Raw genomic sequence first — 7,562 nt, forward strand, 5'->3', positions numbered from 1 at the left:
TTCATCATGCAGTGCCAAAGACTCCTGGAAGGTACAACTCTCAATATTACTGAAAACAATGCATACAGATGAATTTGGCAGCAGATCACAAACAAAAGGCCTTAATGAAAAAGGGTAAACTTCCTAACCCAAAGGTGCAAAGGGAAGTTTGGTAACAATAAAGGAAAGGGGAAATTAGCACCTCCCTCTGTTAATCATTGGTTCAGTCATTATTTATAAACATCACCAGAAGCAGATAATTACAGGCTTTTGCCATACATCATGAATACATTGTACTGTATGCATATTTTTATAGTTAATTTTTAATGGAACTTTTCTTTTAACGTGCAAATTAATTTTCCTTCTGAATTGGGATTTTTTTTTTTTAATCCCATAATATTGCTAAGCAAAACAATTATATCTGTTTTAGAAAACTATGTCTTAGAAAAACCTTAATTTTAGAAATTTTAATAGCAGGTTTTTAATGTTGGTTAAAACTTTACATAATTTTCAATTTTGCCTTTTTTCTATCCTTCCATTTACAAGATATGATCAAGAATATTATAATAAGAGATGACATAATATAATATCAAAATAGGAAAATTAGGACAGGATTGGATAATAGGCTTAGGGATACCCAGGCAGAGGCACGAACCTTAATGTGTTACATGTTAAGAAAACACAAAATAAAAAATTTTCTAACACTTTCACAGTAATGGGAGGTTAGGGAGGGGAAGTGCTTCAGTCACTGCATGACACTATATGACATGGAAACTGTGATATGGTATGTTCTGGTCAGCTAATACTTAGGACCAGGATAAAGTTTTATATTTTTGGAAGAAAACGTCTCCTATAAAAGTGACACTTGAGACATTTCAGAAGAGATGAATGAAATCAGGGATTATTTTAGTTCTGCAAACTTTACTTCTCACGTGTTGCTGCATAAACCCAGTACCACTGACAGGCTGGATCTCATCCTTTTTTGCATGAAGTAGCATGAGGGGATCAAAATAAAAGTTGTGTTTTACCCTAGCAATAGCTTCTAATGGCAATTGCACTTAAACCATCTTGTCCACAAACCTCTAATATATAACTGTTTCTATTCTAATGTATTCTACCTATATGGAAATATTTTCAGGATCATATTAGCTCATGCTTGCATATTTAATGTTATTATTCTAGTTTAGTAGCTTACTCTATGACATTTCTTAGCATTTCTGTTTCCTTTTTTGCTCTCTACAGTGAACACACAGGTTATCTCATATTTACTACACTTTTTCAAATACTTTGTGTGCACAAACATCCCAGCCATTTGGAAATTACTAATATCCAGTTACAAATTCACAAGTGGCAAATATGCAACCGTGAAATTCAGTAGTCACAAAGCAGAACATTTGTACCTTGTAAATTCCTGTACATATCTTAAGTTGCATGATGGGGAGCAGCAGGTGACGTTATCCAGTTTTATGTGCACTTTACCTTTCTCTAACACCCCGCCTACCAATGCCACTGAAGTATAGAGTTTCATTCATTCATTCACTTTAATGGAAACCCCCATCATGTGCAAAATAACCCCCCCAAAACTCTAAAACATTTTAGAGAATTAAACATGACCAAAGCTGATGCAGACTTTTATCTGGATAAGTATATTTGTGTGGTTATGTATGTATGTGCTCATGTATGTAGATGAGAGCAGGCAGAGAGGGAGGACAGAGGTCACATTACAGTATTACCCTCTCTCCCCCCCACCACATAATACAAGCACCTCAAAAATATTAGCATATCTAAGCTCATGATACTGCTGTGACACAAAGAATTGTTATTATTCCTTTTTTAGAAACCAAAAATTGAGCCTGGAGCCATCCAGCCAGGTCAGCATCTCCCATTTTGCTGCCCAACAGCAGAGCTCTTGGCCTGCAGGTTTTACTTTTGCAGTCTTTCCTGCTTAACAGAAAAGTTCAACAAAACTTTCAAATTAAACAAGATCATTTAGGGCAACTCAATTCATTGGTAGCAATGCTGAGGGGAGGTTTTAATGTTCCAACTTCATCCCCTGCTCCCAGTGAGAGCTTGGGTTATTTCACATTGAGGAGCACAATGCAGATGCCCTCCCTCCTGTGAACCGCCTCTGAGACTAAGACTACAGGACTGTGATACCTCCCTTTCTTTTGGCCAAGAAAACTGCACACAGAAGGGTCAGGACAGGCCCAGGCCTCCTGAACATCAAGTGTAGCACATGGGGGACAGAGCCCCCATATCCAGGCATCACCTCCAGGGAAACACATCTCCAACAGGGGCATTTCTCTTCCTGCAGAACTCAGGTGGCAAACATCTTGTGGAGGTCTGCGGAGCAGGACAAGCTGAAATTGCGTTTACTTTGTGCACGATGGAAATGCTCCTAGACATGTGTAGAGGCTTTTACTATAGAAGTAACACTTCTGCAGTATTAGCCCTATGTACTATTTACTATAGCCATAAAAATTCCAGCTTTTTTAAAAACCAACAAATGCTAGGGAAGAGGTAAATGACAAATCTTGCAAAACAGACATGAACAGGAAGGAAGAATGAGAATACTATCTAATGCTACTTTATACATGTTTAACACAATGATCTGCTCCCAAATTACATTTCAAAAGCTGTACAGTCTATACACTAGTCACTTCTCAAACAGCTATCATAGAAAATAATTTCTTGATATCTATAAGATGCCCTTTTACCAAGCAAAGAAAACATAGAGCTCCATGATTATTATTTTCAAATATACGGTATCCTGCTTCATAAGTAGTCCAGTGTATCTTCAGCCACACCACTCAGAGTAAAATGCTACTTGGGGAATAATGGGGGATGAAGTCTACCTCGTAATTATAAAAGATAGTGGCACAAAAGCAAGGGCTGGTATTTAATCTTCTTATACCATAACTGATACCTTCCAATGAGGCAGAGCAGCAGACACAAGCCTGTTTACTCAGAAGGCAAGTAGACTAGTAGAAATCCTTCAATAACAGTGGTCAAATTCTGCTGTTACATTGCAAATTAACTGGTGGCAGAACTGAGTTTCAGTTTTCTGAGAAAAAGTCCTTCTTTTTTTGTGTTTTGTATATAAATAATACGTGGTATTTTTGTGAGGAAATTGTTGTGTAACTCATATATTCACTTTGTGCTTAGAAGTTTTTGCCTCACCTGTGTCAAAACATCATAATCTTACAGCTGCTAATTGCAGCACAGTGGCGCCTTGAGTTATTTTTGTGGTCAGCATGAGATGGCATGTGACATTATACGTTATACTAACCCTCAATGAGGCCTTTCTCTCATAAAGATTTTAATGCAGAAAGAGGATGGTATGGAATCTTGAAACATCACTTTAATCTGCAAGTACATCTTTCTTGATCATTATGTAAAATTAAGGTGATTTAATTATTTGACAGATTTACTAATGCACAGTGGTGTAACACATTAACTAGCTAATACTTTTAAGGCAGTTTGTCAAAATAAGCGCACATTAGTTCAGCTCCGACTATGCTGGGCTTTTGCCCAAGCAGAAAATGAGCGAATAAAAACAAGAATTTAACATGATGAGTCATAGCAATCATATTAAAAACTTACCTTTTAGGGAACACATTAGGTGATACCCTGCAGCCCATATTTAGTAACTCTCTGATTGACATTGGCAAGAATTTTGCTGTTTAGGAGACACACAGGGACTCAGATTTTTCCTGCTCTGTCTCCAAAATGCCAACAGATCGGATGTGTTTTGAGAACCAAAACCAACTGAATTTTTAAAAGAGCATTTTTAAATCATTTAAATCAGTTTTTTAACAGCCTGTGAATAGACATATGTTCTTTCAGCCAAGTACGTGTATCAGGTTTCCTGGAAACCATCCCACTAGGGCATGACTATAGCTCAAATATAAGCAGTGAAGCACTTAAAAGGGGGCTAATTAGCTATTTGCTGTACTTGACAGATAAAAGATGTATGCAAGCACAGAGAAAAGACTGCAAATATAGATATCCCTGATTATGTTATTGTCCAACATTTTAATTAATTTCTTAGACCATCTTTGTGTAATGTAAAAAGGTTTTAAAAGATGTGATAGTAACAAGGCTGTGATGTTTCTTTAACTAATCACCATCACTGCAGGGTGCTGGAAATTTTAAAGCACGTTTTATATGCTCAGTTCATTGAAGAATTACTTTTACTTCTACTGGCCTTAATTTTTCCTTTATTTGCAGAGCAGCAATGAGAAAGGTGCGATTTGATTCAACTAGTGTGCTGCTCAGAAGCTATGGCAGATGCCATTTTGGCATGTAAATCATCTACAGAGAAGACAGACTGGCTGCTAACTACAAATAGGGGCACATGATAAAATGTTTGGGCTCCATCAGAATCCCTAAAACTCATTTACTAGGTGAGGGAGCACCATAGCTTCTTTGAGACTTGTTTTAGCTACCCATAAAATTGGGGAATCATATTTATCTGTCACTTGCGAGCACTGTGTTGCTTTATACCACACACCCTACAAGTTCTCTGAAAAACCTCAAATGAAATATATTTTCACTTCTAATTTTAGCCAAAACCAAAGTTGTGTACAATATGAGGTTAGCCAAGTAAAGAAATGCATTAACCAAACCTTCTAAAATAAAACCGTTTTGGATCAGGGTTTAGATTCCAGCAGGGATTAGGGCTCCTTCCTTGTTTACTCATATGGTTTCACAAGTTCACAATGACATGCAGTGACTTTGGCTATAAATCATTTGGGTGTATTTCCATAAGTATCTCAAGAAGGAAGGATTTGGCCCATGCTGCATCAAACAATGGGGTGTGCAGGTAAAAATGTAGGTACCAACAGAGTAAACAGCAGCATTTTAAGCTTAGTTAATAGCTAGGGGCCAAGTACGTTAAAGCAGCAGACAATTTGTTTGATAAGCAATTGATATTTGACAGGCCAGTGACATCCTTGTTGTCAGGAGATCACGGCTCCAGTCTCAGTATATGACTTTAAAAATTTCACTAGGGGAAAAATTACAGTCAGGCAAGCAGCAGCTACGCATAGCCTAAGGCACTATCTGCCAATAACTAAGTCCTAGGGAAAACTGATTTGTGGCTTCTGATCACATGAACCTATAGCCTTCACTATTGACTAATTGTGGTTCATCTGGATGTAGATCTATCCTGGCTAACAAGAAAGCACTAGAGGTCTTCATTTAGCCATTGAGCTGAGTCTCTGGAGACATGTGTGCAGCTGTCTTTACCTTCTTACCAATCAACACATCAAAAGCTGCAGAATATATTTCCACTTTCAGAAATGCAAACTGCAAGTGAGATAAAGTTGCCAAACTAGTCTTGAAAAAGAGTGAATGATTATGACTCTACTCCAAATACAAAAGATAAATCACTTATGATCGTGCAGAACTTTGCTATCTATATAAATTTAGAACAGGCACAATAGAGTCAATTTATCAGCTGGACAGCCACATCATTTTAATGTAACTGTAAAGGATTAAAGAATTTTAGGTGCCTTTTTTTCCTACCAAGCATCAAACCAGGGAGAATATAAGCAGACCAGGTGAATGCACACTCCCTTGCAAAAAATGACTAGTGAATGATGCTGTTTGAATTTGTTTTATTTCAGTGAAAATAATGTAGTTAAAAATCATCTACTTTATGCCATGAAAAGCAGTGTTAATTACCATGCAAAGCATCCTACCTAGTCCAAACATTACGTTAAAATTGGAGAAAAAAAATTATCAAGCACTATTATGGAAGTATTTGAAGCTAAAGCTACAAAAGAGATAGGGTCAGCAATTTTGACTTAAATCACTTTCTTGGCTTCTGCTCAGGCTAACCATTCAAATAAAGGAAGTACTGGCAAGACACAGAACACCACCACTGAAGGAGCTGAGCTCCCTCATACTCCATCAATGCTATCAGAGTTTAAAAGTCCACAGCAATTTTAGGGCTCAATTATAGTTTGACTTAAAGTCCAGAATTAGATCACATTTGATTTAATAGTCAAACAACTTGCTCAGTCCCAAATGAACAAGAGTTTTGTGATGTCCATTAATCATGGCAAGACCAGGCAGTGCTGATTCTGACTCTCAGTCTCATAATAAGAGGCATACCAAAACCACCACCACTGCTTTTCCTTGGTTGTACTGTCTCAGTAAGTCAGAAGAAAAGCTTTTCTTGTGAGATTTCTGTTTCCTCCCAGTCCAGAAGGATGAGAGCACAGAGAGGTGCAGAGTCCTTGTAGGACTTCAGTATCTCTGCTTGTCAGCTTGGCTGCAGAAGAGAAATGGCAAATATTTTTGCTATTCAGTCAAATTAAATTAAGGTTTGCAGTCTGCAGAAAAGGGCAAATTGAGCACATAAAATTAAAAGCAATGTAGAATTCCCTTACAATGTCAATCCTGAAGCTAATGGTACACATTTCTAGTTATTTTAATGGATGCATTTTTCTGGATTGCATATGTTACTGAGATCAAAGAGGAAACTAAAATTAGCTGGGCAGCCTGGGTCCAGAAATTATTAGAAATTTAGAGGGAGAGATTATTTAAATTTAAAACTCGTTCTTCAGGGCAGACTGTTTTATGTAGGTAAAGCAGAAGAAGCTGTGAGAGTGTTTTCAAAGTTCTTAGGTTTTAACAAATTCCTGCATCTGCTGAGATGTACCTATTGCTGCTTATTATTATTACTACCAATTTTGATCTAGCACACAGATGTGCCTTTTTGTTGTTTTTAAAGTAATATATATATTACTTTTCTTTTTGTTGGACTTCTACTGTGGAGCTTTTGCCCACTAGACTTATGATAAATGACAGAAGTTCTTACAGGCAGGGCAAGCAGTTCAGCCTGTTCCCAAAGCTGCCACATCTTTCTTGTTACAAGACCTTCCTTTCACACTGGTTTTGCAGAATTAACTCCCAAGGATAACATTTTCCATACTGACAGAGTTACTCTGAAGTGTATCTTGAGATCTTGCCTCTTGTCTTGAATGCCTCTATATTCAAAGCAGTATGGCTTGTTACCACTTTTTCAAAAATACCATCAGTTGGCCAAATTGCAAAATTTTGTGAGGAAAAATAGAAAAGAAATAAAGAAAATCACCCTTCAGTACCATCTCAGTAAAAATGGCTTCCACTTTTAAGGTTTTTTCAAAGTAAAACCTGAAGATTTCACGTTACTGAACTCTGAACCCCACAAACAGAGATGGGTGTTAACCCAGAGCAAGGGTGACCTGCAATCATTTCTCAAAATTTTCTCTCAAAGGGCCATTCCTCTCCAGGGCTGCTGACATGTACTGTAGCTAGGATCAGGGCATCACCAGCATTTCTTGTGCTCCTTGTTACTGCTCCCTGTGCACATGGAGAGAAGGCGCTACAGCTGGAAACCAACGTGATGGAAAACTATGAGGAGGGAGACGGGGTTGTGTGAAGGAGCCCAGTGGCCATGCAAGCAGAGAGCAGAGAAAAACTGTGATGAGTATTTTATAAAGAATGGGGTAAAGGGAGGATAGATAAGATTTCATGAGAAATTTCGAGATAAATGGTTTGGATTTGTATATTTTTTTTTATATTTTTTTTTT

This window comes from Pezoporus occidentalis, unplaced genomic scaffold (assembly GCF_034315485.1).
Source record: "Pezoporus occidentalis ecotype Australia unplaced genomic scaffold, CSIRO_AGI_Poc_V1 ctg49, whole genome shotgun sequence".
NCBI lineage: Eukaryota > Metazoa > Chordata > Aves > Psittaciformes > Psittacidae > Pezoporus > Pezoporus occidentalis.